Source organism: Pseudophryne corroboree, chromosome 7 (assembly GCF_028390025.1).
Source record: "Pseudophryne corroboree isolate aPseCor3 chromosome 7, aPseCor3.hap2, whole genome shotgun sequence".
Lineage (NCBI taxonomy): Eukaryota > Metazoa > Chordata > Amphibia > Anura > Myobatrachidae > Pseudophryne > Pseudophryne corroboree.
Window position 1 is genome coordinate 4,297,056 of NC_086450.1, and position 13,350 is coordinate 4,310,405.

The window sequence follows — 13,350 nt, forward strand, 5'->3', positions numbered from 1 at the left end:
GACCGAAAGGACTGCATCTGTTATTGAGGTGTTTTGTTTTGCTGTGGGGGAACATAAGGCAAAAAAGAAGACTTACCCGCGGTAGCTGTGGAAACCAGGTCCGCGAGGCCCTCCCCAAATAAAACTTCACCCTTGTAAGGCAAAGCTTCCATATGTCTCTTTGAATCAGCATCACCTGTCCATTGACGGGTCCACAGGGACCTTCTAGCAGAAACTGCCATGGCATTGGCTCTTGAACCCAACAGCCCAATATCTCTCGCAGCCTCTCTCATATATAACGCTGCATCCTTAATGTGACCCAAGGTCAACAAAATACTATCCTTACCTAAGGTGTCAATGTCCGATGACAAGCTATCTACCCACGCTGCAATTGCGCTACCAACCCATGCCGATACTACCGCCGGCCTGAGCAGGGCTCCAGTATGCGCGTAAACTGATTTTAAGGTAGTTTCCTGCCTGCGATCCGCAGGATCTTTTAGGGCCGCCGTGTCCGGGGACGGTAGCGCCACCTTTTTGGATAGGTGCGTCAAAGCCTTATCCACCGTGGGCGAGGATTCCCACCATAACCTGTCCTTTGAGGGGAAAGGATACGCCATAATAATTCTCTTGGGAACCTGCAGTCTCTTGTCTGGAGTTTCCCAGGCCTTCTCAAATAAAGCGTTCAGCTCATGAGATGGGCGAAACGTTACCTCAGGTTTCTTCCCCCTTAAACATGCAGACCCTCGTGTCAGGGACAGAAGGGTCCTCTGTGATATGTAAAACATATTTTATTGCAATAATCATATATTGAATACTCTTGGGTGTAACCTCGCATCATCACAGTCGACACTGGAGTCAGAATCCGTGTCGGTATCACGGCCCTCAGCTGGTATTTCTGGCTCAGAGCTGGCACAGGAGAGTGGCAGGCAGGCTCCGGTGGTGTGGGAGAGCGTCCCTTCCAGGTGCGAGTCCAGCGCGGCACATGCTGGGAAAACGCGCTGCAGGGCCTGAACTGGAAGTCATGGCCCCATCTTGGGAGGGGGAGAGAAAGCGCCCAGCAGCCCAACAAGCACGACTCGTCCAGCGGTACACAGCAGCTTCCCGGCGCCACAACACCTTCCCCCACCGGGTACAGCAAAAACGGGCTCGGGGAGGGGACTCCTCAGGATGGGTGGTTCAGATCTTGAAGGTGGAGAGCGCCCGCACCAAGCTGCTACTCCATGTCCCCCTAGGCCACGCCCCCCAGGATATCACGTACTTAATGATGCGCAGTACAGACACTGCTGTGGTCTACCAGCTGAGGATGGACGCATCTAGATGCTGCTGAACCGCATGCCATTTGTTTTGTTTTTTTATCAGTAAGGCGCTGATATGAAATTCAAGGGACAATATATTTCTTTATTGTGCGAGTGTGACAAAAACGCACAATATTTGAAATGCTACAGCGTATTTTTATTGTTGCTAAACAAAGTTCAATAAGTCACATTGTGTTTGATTCAGATTGGATTGTTTATCTGTTAAGTAAATTTAAGGCGCATTTAAAAGTTGGTGCATAGGTATGATATAGCTTAGCATGCTGAGGCCTATTCGCATACTGCTAACATAGGGATGAAGTAGCAAAGCTTTGTTCGTGCTGAAAAAGCGGCGTGTGGAAATTTTTGTAGCCATGAAGTGGAAGTTGTCCATTTGGGCGACTTCCGGTGCTTGTATAATGTTGTCCATGTACATGGCTTGGGAAGGGGTAGGAGCAGTGGCCATTTTAGGTACGCAAGGTCACTCTCTATCCACTTAGCCAACAGCTGACTTTCAGTTTGTTAAAGCAATCTGTTTCCTTTGTCACAAAAAATAGGATTTTGGTACTTACCAGATAAATCCATTTCTTTGAATCCATAGGGGGCACTGGAGTACTCTTAGTTATGGGGCCTCCCTGCGGGCATTTTTCTCCACACAACTCCAACACCATTTAAAAGCTACCAATGAATTTAACTAACCCATGCCATAGTCAATTATAAATAGTGTTTCAATTGGGCCTAGAGAGAGAAATAGTGAGATAAAGACTTGGCTTGATGTGAGAATTACACACAGATACAGTAATAAAGTTGTTTTTTTTCCAGGATTTGTTAACCCTCTGCTACAAGATAGGCAATTGAAATGTTAATGAACCTGTTCAACCACTCTCCTGCAAGCATGTGAACATCTGTTGATATGCACATTAGAGGCTCTGTAGAAACTACATTCATTCAGTATGTGTGTATGACTACATGTGCTGTGTGTGGGTTTTATGAGAGTCAAGTGGTGCCTGCAGGGGCCGGGTTGCCATGGATACGCAGACGCTGGGAGTACACGCTGCGGCTACGACCAGGTTTCCAGGGCAACGCAGGTTACCAGCAGCGCTGGGACGGACGGCTCTGCGGCGCACTGATGACATCACTCAGCACACGGTGCCCGGGAGGAGAGTACTGTCTAATCCCGGACACCCATTTTCCCGCCGGCGGGTCTTCTCCTCACTATAAGGTACTGTTTGTATTTATATTTTCAATTTTGCTTCACCTTGACAAAGGGGCGGATGTGCCCCGAAACGTTGGCCTGTATGTGTAGTGACACGGAATAAATCCTCACATTGTATTTGCACTAAGAAGAGCCTCCGAGTGCCGCTGCTTGTATGATTTGTCGGATGTTGATTGTTTCCAGAGGGCACCGGAGCAATTATTTGTTAAGGGGTGAGTGCCGGTCCAATGTACTGTATATGCACGGGACGATCGGAAGTCTTTCCTTATTGACCCATTTGGGATAAGGCACCCCCAGGCATTGTACTAAAGAACATTTATTGATTTATGTTCAATCAGTCCCTTTGTGGAAGGAGAAGGCTCAGGAGTCAATCACAGTATCAACACTGAGCACTGAATAAGCACTTTACACCACTTAAGCACTTTTGTATGGCACTGAATCACTTTATACAATTTGCCCTTTAACTCGGAGAATCACATGGATTCAAATCTTACAGTACCTTAATATTTAAGCATTATAACCTTTGCAAAAAAAAAAAAAAAAAAAAGAGAAAAAGAAAGTATGTCTCAGGACGTGGCTATGGGGATTTGGAGGCCTGGTGTCAGCAGTGGCGGATGTTTACAGCTTCACAGAGGCTGATGCCGACAGATTATATTTTACTGAGAGTCTGGCCGAATCAGAGGAACAACTTACCATGAATGACATTTATCATCAACTAAACAAGCTCAAACGCAGTGAGTGCGATTATTTAATGCATGGAATTTCACTATCCAATTATCACAAAGAAAAAAAAATACCACGCGGCTTCCGCGTACGAAATGTTCCAATAATAGGCCGGTTTAACACAGAATTCTGTAACAGATGGGTAGGCATTCTCAATAAGTGCAGTCTGGACTTAATGCTGCTTGTGGTGGAGGAAGCGGCACGTGAGCTTAAAATTACCAGGGATAAAATCCAGCACCTGGAGAGAACGCATAGGACAACATTACAGATGGACAGTAATCAGCCTTTGGTCCACAAGATCCAGCAACAATGCAAAGCCTACAAGAAAGAACTCATCAGATTTAAACGGAATAAATTTGACAGTAAAGGAGGATTACGAGACCAATAAAGTATACCGATGGGTCTCAGGTGGGGAGCCCTGGCAATCATAGGCCCTACAATCACAGGGCCAAGCATAGTTGGCAGAAGCGCAGAGAGGAACATAATAAAGATTTGGTTACATCTAACAGTGACAGTGAATTCGCTGTCAACGATTCAGAAGGTCCATCAGATTCTACTAGTGTCCCTTTAGGGACCTCTCCTGCGGATTCAGGAGTAAAAACAAAAACAAGAGGACACCCACTTGCAGGGGGAGGCAGAACACCAGGATCCAGAAGTGTTCCGCCCAGAAAGAAGATTTGATATACAACTTATCAGACCGCCATCTAAGTGAACTGTAAGTGAAAGCATTAAACAATGGTCTCTCGTTCATACCAACCAATAAATTTGACGACTTAGGTTGGCATGTAGAGCTACATAAGTTTTCCCTCAAGCTTCCACTACAAGAATTTTTCCAAAGCCATCAAACTCCTTTAATCCAGGATCCGCATCAGGTCTTTATCAATATGTACATAAATCTAAATTTGACCCTGTATCAAATAATAGGATTTTGGTACTTACCAGGTAAATCCTTTTCTTTGAATCCATAGGGGGCACTGGAGTACTCTTGGGATATGGACGGGCGTAGCCGAACAAAGGCACTGAATATTCAAATTTAGGACCCTCCCCCCCCTCCATATCCCCAAGTACCTCAGTGTACTTTGCCAGTGTTTTTTACTGAGCGAACAGGATATAGAGAGGTTGACAATGGAGAATCCCTATAACATAACGGACAACCACAAAGTTGATCCGTAACCTTATTGTCAACTAAACAGTTGACACCTTAACCGATAGAACTTTATAATTTGAGCCAATTGGTGAAAATGTGTTTCCCTAAGCTCCTTCGAGCTTAATACCATCCAAGTTAAATTTGTTCACTAAGCTCCCTTGAGCTTACAACAACCCAGGTAAAACTGCTCTGGGTGGGCGTCCAGTGCCCCCTATGGATTCAAAGAAAAGGATTTACCTGGTAAGTACCAAAATCCTATTTTCTTTATCATCCACTAGGGGTCACTGGAGTACTCTTGGGACGTACCAAAGCTTCCCTCGTGGGCGGGAGAGCTGTTTGATACTTGTAACAGTAGGCAGCCAAAGCTAAATGCTGATGGCGCCACCATTCATAACGTGTAAACGTGCACAAACGTGGTGCACTAAAGGCTATGTAGCCGCGTCGTAGACGCTCCACGACCCGCTGGGTGTGACATTCCCACAGAACCTGTGGGATGCTATTACTGACGTAGGCGATTGTAACTTAGCCTTAAAGTAAGCCTGACTTGTAGTCATTATTATCCAACCGGATAAAATCTGCTGAGAAACTGGCTAACCCCAGTTTGCAGTATCATATAGAACAAACAACGTATTCATATCACGTACTACATATATAAACGCGTAACGCGTGTACCACATTCAGAATTTTAGAATGTGCTGTCCCCACAGGAACCACTATTGGTATATTGATGTGAAGAATACGAAAGCGGATTTCGTCGGAAGATCTGCTATGTAATGAGAAAACTCAAATACGGTGGCTTGGAATACAAGGCACCCAAATATGAAAACAAAATCCTTGCCGAAGCACCCTTGGCGAAGCCAAGGCTAGAAGAAAAATGTTTTCCAAAGTGAGAACTTAATACCCATTTGTTGTAAGGGTTCAAAAATATGAAACTTAATTCCCATTTGTTGAAAGGATTCCAAAATATGAAAACTAAGAAATCTGAACCCAACCTCAAATCGCCTGGCGCTGTAGGTGGGATAAATAGAGTCTGAACTTTGGTGACACCTTGTAGAAAGATGTTTACAGACGTAAATAGAGGCAAACGCTTTGAAAATAAGTTTACCACACAGATACCTGCACTCTTAGTGCAGATGAACGCAGTTTTCCATCCCATCCCGTTTAACAGAATACGGGTACTTGAAGTATGATGTTGGAAACTTCCGAGGTTTATAACCTATGTAAGCACACGAAATTTTTTTAATTATGAGCTGCCTTAAGCGGCTTACTATTTCGTAACATGGTTGGTATAACCGATACTGTAATTCTCTATTTTTTAAGAGAGCGGTCTGAACTCTCACCCCGTCAACCGCAGCTGCGGTACATAGATAATAGGTACATAGGTAACTATGGGTAAAAGAACGTTCCGTGATGTAACAGGTTGGCCGTATTATGAGCGGGCCAAGATCGTGTGCAAGTATTACTTGAAAATACGAGAAGCAAACTTCTCCGAAACGCATGAGATACCACCAGTATGACTGTGACGAACTGTCTTCTGATCCGTTTTGGCAACGAAGAGAGAAGCGGAAAATGGTGGAGCCAGATACACGATGCTGAATGACCCCATGAATGTGATGTACACATACTGAGCTTTTGTAATTGTGGCGAGATGCCATTATGTATACTTGGGGTAACCGCCTTCTGTGGACTCACATATGAAACACCTCTGGATTTAATGTCCAGTTTTCAAGATCCAAACCCTGACGGGTGAGATCTTTTGTCTAACAAATGTCCACTCACGGATTGATGTCTTGATATTTTCACATAATGGCGTTCTGAGCCATTGAAGATTTGAGTTACCTGCCGCATTGCCATGCGGCTTCTTGGTTTTCACTGGTTGTTGTGTATGCAACTGCCGTTGCTTCGTTTGACTGCTTAAGGGCAGCGTGAGCCAGGCATGAAAAAACAAAATTACATGAAACTCACGGTTGTTTCTCTCCACGGAAATCTTTAGTAAAAAGCGAAAGATTTATTCGTTCTGAAGAGAACCCAGAGTCTATCCCTGGTCAGACTGAAAACGAATCATTTATTGCATTGTAAAATGCACAGAGTTCTAGGACATTTATTGACAGCAATCTGTCGTGTTTTAGAACCTTTGCGTTGAAAACACATCTTTATTCTTAATAAGTGAATACACCAATGTACCGCTAGTGTGCGTGTACTTTTGTTCTTGCTGGTGTAGTAGGTAAAAGTCTTTGATTTACCTTATTTATAATCTTACCTAGGAATTGACATCGTTTAGACAGACTTAGATGTGATTGTTTTCAAACTTAATCTGCTACCGCAGTATACCTTAGTAGCGCAAGATAGAGGAACTTTGTTGATACATAGTTCTTATGTGAGATGAGCGATTATTCCAACATCACTTTGGTAAATACCGGAAGCGATAAGCAACGGTAGAAATGAAATGGTTAATGGTTGTGGCTATTTGCAAACGCTAGAACCTGTGATGAAGAAACCGGACTGGGTAAATACGCATTGTGAAGATCAAATGCAATTATACAATTTTGTGGCTGCAATAAGCAAAACTAACTGCAGAAAATCCATTTTCTAACTGTAGTAAATGACTTGCTGATTGATATTGCAACGGAGCTGTTTGATTTTGCTCAAACAGACGGGAATAAGTAATTTTGACTCTGTTGGCGTACTATTGCCTGGTTTATAAACCAGCAAAGACTAAATGACAACCTGCCAAACCGTTCGCCAGAAGCAGTTTTGTACTCTAAGCTGTAAATAGCTGAGACATATATGAGTTGAAGTCATGAAACCTCGCAAAGGTAACATGAAAAGACGCGCTTCCACAATTGTAAAAGAGGTCATCAAACCACTGGCTTGCTGACTGTAACGTCCTGTCGTTACAAGGCGTGAGTGATTTTTATAAAGGAATAAAACGCCGTTACAAGTATATTGTATGCGCTAATGGCAGAATATCGTAAAGGGATAAAATGTCGTTACACATATATCCAATTTAGGAGCAAACAAGCTCTGGCCTTGTCGCACTTAACTAGCGACATTGAAAATAACCGGCGTTAGCAAAAGCTTTACAGATATACTCTGCAGCTTCTTTTAACCGTGATCGGCATGGTTTCATACATATATTCTAGTGACCCAAATGTATCTGTGGTTTTTATAATGTTTGACAGAAACGCATATACCAATGGCGGATCGCGTCCTTTTGGAAACGATTATGTATGGTTGTCCAAAACCCCGCACTATCTGAATGCTGGACTAATGTACCCTTCTCACTTGTAGTTATCGGTGTGAGATTTGACATAGAATCGTGCATTAAATTATAAGACTAGTGAAATAAACACTCTGGTACCCAAAGGAAAATTGTCACTTTGGAAAGATTGTCTTTTGTTAGCGCTGGCGGAGTTATTCTGAGACTCCGATTACCGCTGTTTTAATTTGAATTGCCAATGTTAACATTTTTAGTCTGCACTAGAGCCTTATTCGCTATGTAGACAGACATCATAATAGGCAACAGACAGACACTTGCACGACTTAATAACATTATTATATGGCATATATATCTATATATATATGTTATTGCTGAACAGCATATGTATTAGGAAACTAAAGTCTTTATGTGAAAAGCAGTTCACATGGGCATGAAACCCGAACCAAATTCCTACTAACACCCCTGCGCCTTCTGGTGGCTTAAAGATGTAGGGCAGGAATGTTCTAGAATTATCTTGAACTAAAAAATTCCCACTAACACCCCTGCGCCTCCTTGTGGAGTAGAGGTGTATGGTCTGGAATTATAACTGGAAAACCAGCAATGATTAAAATGGCCGTCATGCCATGCTTTCCCAGAAAATCACAGTACAGGTTACCTGCTGCAGTTTTAATATAGGCTTAATAGCCTATTATACAGTTACTTTGCCCAGGTGTAGGATACAGTAAAATATATATGAGCACTGCCTGCAGTGTATTTATCTCCAAAAATAACAGAAAACATGGTTAAACGTGCAATAGGTTATGCCACTGATAACCTATTGCCAGCCAAAGCCTCATATATATATTATATATATATACAAAGTGTTTACACATATAATCACAGTTCATACTGATATTATAGACAGTTTCGCCAGCAAAAGCTTCATTATATGTATATATATATAAAACGTGCTGAAACATCACAGTACACAGTGTACATTGTTTAATGTGCTGCGCTGCTTGTGTATTGAGAACCCCTGCAGCCTTTGCTGCTGCTATGGGTATTATTCCCCCCCCCCCCCCCCCTGCATCCCTTACCTGCAGCGTACGGAGATCGGGAGCAGGGAGAGCAGGAGAGCCTGAATCTAGCGCCGGGGAGCCGTCCGGCAGCTGCTCCTACAGCAGTACACAGTCTCCCTGTGTCTGCGGTGTCTCTCTGGAAGAGTGGCCTGCGTCCTTTAGTGACGTGCGGCCGCTCTCTTTAGTAGAGGAGCGTCTCGGCGGCGTGTAGCGGTGCCGGGCCATCAGAGCAGTGAGAGCGGCCGGCGTCTGAGTGACGTGCGGCCGCTCTGCTTAGTTGAGCGCCCGGAGAATGTCGGCGGCGTGTAACGGTGCCGCATCAGAGCAGTGAGAGCGGCCGGCGTCTGAGTGACGTGCGGCCGCTCTGCTTAGTTCAGCCCAGGAGAATGTCGGTGGCGTGTAGCGGTGCCGTGCCCTCAGAGCAGTGAGAGCGGCCGGCGTCTGAGTGACGTGCGGCCGCTCTGCTTAGTACAGCGCACGGAGATTCTCGTACCGGGCCATCAGCGCAGTGAGAGCGGCCAACGTCTGAGTGACGTGCGGCCGCTCTGTTCAGCAAGACCTTCAGCGGCGTGCTCAGCGGCTATGGCATTTCTACAGTATAACACTCACACACAGCAGGGCGGCAGCGTGAGCTGACCGCCCTGACACTCATACCTTGTGCCGCCTTCTCTTCTCTCTGCAAGCTCCGTTTCAGCCTCATCTTGGCTGTGACGGAGCTTCTGTAAGCTCCTTGCAGCTGTAGATCCTTCCAGCTCTTTGTCTTATCCTGGCTGTGACGGAGCTTCTTTCTGTAAGCTCCGTTCAGTTTGCAGGAGACAGTGGCTGCCTGTGGCTGTGAGGGTGCTCTTTGTGAGGACCGACACGCCATGCGCTTGCCTATAGCGCCTGTGGCTGTGAGGGTGCTCTTTGTGAGGACCGACACGCCATCCGCTGCCTTGCAGCGGCACCATCCCGGACCCATGTTTTTCCATAAACTGAGACGGGAAGTGTAAAAATTAAAATAAAAATAAAAATCTGTGAGCACCGAAAAAACACTGGCAAAGTACACTGAGGTACTTGGGGATATGGAGGGGGGGGAGGGTCCTAAATTTGAATATTCAGTGCCTTTGTTCGGCTACGCCCGTCCATATCCCAAGAGTACTCCAGTGACCCCTAGTGGATGATAAAGAAAATCCGTCTATTAAAAAGTTTGTCTGGTTAATGGACGAGTCGGTTTCTAAAAATATACAGCAGCAACCACAGAGATCCACCATAATCTGTCCAAAGCAGAATTTAGGGCCCTAAAACAGCTGGGCTCCTATAAGGACATAGTGATCCGCCCCGCCAATAAGGGGGGCGGGATCGTAATTAATAATTTGATGGATTACAAATCTGAAATATACAGGCAACTTTCTGATACCACAGTGTATCAGGAATTACCATCGGACCCAATGGGGAGATTCAAAGAGGAGGTAGATGGCATTTTGGACCAGGCGTGTCAGTCCAACATTATAACTAACAAGTTATGTGTAGCTTTGAAACAGGAATTTCCGGTAGTGCCAGTACTGTTTACAGTACCAAAAATACATAAAAATAAGTCACACCCACCGGGAAGTCCCATCATTTCTGCACAAGGAGCACTTTACCAACCCATATCCATGTTCTTGGACAGCATTCTTCAGCCACTAATTGTTCAGCAACGAGGTTTTATTAAGGACACCACCATGTTTTTAAACGGTCTCAACTTAGTAACTGAAGTTCCTAAAGGTACAATGATCTGCACTGTTGACATTTGCAGTCTGTATACGTGTATACCTCAAGCCCAGGGTTTGTCGGCTATGAAATAATTTTTAATCAAGATGAAGATGAACTCGTTTGATGTGGAGCTTTTCCTCAAGCTATTAAAGTTAACGCTCACACAGAACTATTTTTTATTTGATGGAAGGTTCTTTCGGCAAACCAGTGGGTGTGCTATGGGCAGCAATGTGTCACCATCGTTCGCTAATGTGTTCATGTTGCAGGAAGAACAGTATATGTTCTTTGAAAATCAAGAAACCTCCAGGCACATTTTACACTACTCCAGGTACATAGACAATGTATTTATCCTATGGGCTGGGGGACAAGAACGATTCGACGAGCTGATAACATTTATCAACAACAGTTCCTCACCAATTAGAGTCACGTCGCAGAGTAGCATTGAGGCCTTGAATTACTTGGATGTCTTGGTGTCTATCAAGGAAAACAAGATACAAACTGAAGTGTACTACAAGCCTACGGACAAAAAACACATTGTTGAGATGCAATAGCCATCATCCTAGAGCTCAGAAAAAAGGCTTGCCCAAATCACAACTTATTAGAGCAGCCAGAATTACGAGTGAGCCAACTAAAGTAGAGGAAGCGTTATCGAAGGTAGTAACACGATTCACAGATAGAGGATATGACCGAAATGTATTGATGGAGTGCAAACAAGCAGTCTCCATGTTACCAAGGGAACAGCTGCTAAGTCAACAAACTAAAGAAAGGACGCAGGTCCTACCGTTTGTCACCAAATACAATGTTTCGAGTCCGGTGGTTCCAAGAGCCCTCAAAGCCTTATGGCCCATAGTTTCGTCAGATAAGAACTTACCTACATTCCGACAAAGAAAACCTATGGCGTGTTACACCAGGAGTAGAAATATCAAGGATATGGTGGTGCATGCCGACATCACAGGGTTCTATAAGGTAACAACGTCTACATTCCTGTCCAAGTCTCCAGGTTGCTATAAATGCTTGGGATGTGACACGTGTAAGTTTATGAGTACAGGCAATTCATTTACATCCTGTTCCACAGGGAAATCTTTTAAGATCACATCCTTTCTTGTACGACCACGTTTGTAATATACGTAATCACCTGCCCATGCCAATTTCAGTATGTAGGCAAGACAATGCGCAATATCAGGGAGCGCTTTGCAATGCATAAGTCTTCTGTCAAAGCGGCCCTTTCTGCAAAACCTACAGATCAGCCAGTGGCCAAACACTATGCTGAAAGTGGACACGGTTTGAAGGACTTATGTTTTTCCATCATTGACCATGTCCCCAAGAAACTGAGAGGGGGCGATCGTCATGGACAGCTATTGCGCATGGAGGCTAAGTGGATGTATGTGTTGGACACTATGAAGCCTAGGGGCCTCAATTACAAAATACAGTGGAATGTGTTTTAAGAGGTGATAGTTTTAAAGAACAGCGGTAATAGTAATGTACAGCTAATTGATATAGTAATAGGAATTTATTACCGATATGCATATAGGAAATATAGGTAGCTGAATACGGATTAGTTATTATTAAGTGTAATGTTCAGTACAAGTAGATAATGATCTGAAGGTTTATAATGTTCATTTATTTAAGCATGCTAGTAGAGTTAGTTGTTTTTGATATAGCTATTTACAGTATAAGTCAGTTGTCAATACTTGTGTATAAAAATTTATTTTGCACTTTGTATATGTCTTGCAGTGCAGCGATGCAGGAGCGGAGTCTCAGAGCCGGGTGCCTGCAGGGGCCGGGTTGCCATGGATACGCAGACGCTGGGATTACACGCTGCGGCTACAACCAAGGTTTCAAGGGCAACGCAGGTTACCAGCAGCGCTGGGACGGACGGCTCTGCGGCACACTGATGACATCACTCAGCACACGGTGCCAGGGAGGAGAGTACTGTCTAATCCCGGACACCCATTTTCCCGCCGGCGGGTCTTCTCCGCACTATAAGGTACTGTTTGTATTTATATTTTCACTTTTGCTTCACCTTGACAAAGGGGCGAATGTGCCCCGAAACATTGGCCTGTATGTGTAGTGACATGGAATAAATCCTCACATTGTATTTGCACTAAGAAGAGCCTCCGAGTGCTGCTGCTTGTATGATTTGTCGGATATATATATATATATATATATATACATATATATATATATATATATATACACACACACACACACACACACACACACACACACACACACACATATATATATAATTATATAAAATGTGTATATTTATATCAGTGTGTGTTCTGCAAGATAGTCATCCAATCTGAATCATAGCATTTAAATTATAGTCAATAGCCATATTACATTGAAGTGTTTTAAAATTGTTAAAAGGAGTTATTGTTAACGAAAATTCGCTAAATATTTGCATTTCATAAGTGAAGCTCCGTTCCTGCCTAAAAGTTTAGGTAGCACGTAGCGGAAGCTTTCCGGCAGGGGACTTCCGGTGCTCAAAGGGAACGTGGAAGCATTTATCTAACTACTACAATACAATACAAATAGTGGGTTTTTTTTTAATTTTTTTTATTGTATTGCTAGAATTGGGTAAGACAGTGTGGCAAGCTGCGTTCAAAGGTACGCAGCAATACACATTTGCGTACGCAAGTATACACGTCTAATAGTACAATAGTACGTGGACGCGTATATAGCGACGCATGAGTACACACGTGGACGTACAGGCGGGAAACGTGAGTGCGTATTTACGCAAGTGGAAGTTGGCCGCCTAATAGAAATTGATTGTTAAGGTAAAACACATTGTAAAAGGTAACTATCCGATTTTAAAGCGCAATACTATAAAACTTTGTTTAAAGTGTAATACCTTTAAGGGGATGTTATCAATCACTGGTAAATTACTTTTTTTTCTGTACAGAAAACCTAAAAGTGTGGGTTGTTGAAAAGTAGGTGTGATTGTATTGAATCTTGGAATTCGGGATCCCGTAGAA

General features: G+C 43.8%; 1 protein-coding gene and 1 non-coding gene across 36 annotated transcripts in view; both read right to left on the reverse strand.

Moving 5' to 3' along the window:
* Positions 1–13,350, reverse strand: part of ABI2 (abl interactor 2) — a 247,883-nt gene that overhangs the window by 16,181 nt on the left and 218,352 nt on the right. The gene's annotated exons all lie outside the window — the stretch shown is intronic.
* On the reverse strand, positions 6,279–6,394 carry LOC134946883 (U5 spliceosomal RNA). Its single transcript, XR_010182458.1, has one exon. It is a non-coding gene; the product is annotated as a U5 spliceosomal RNA (small nuclear RNA).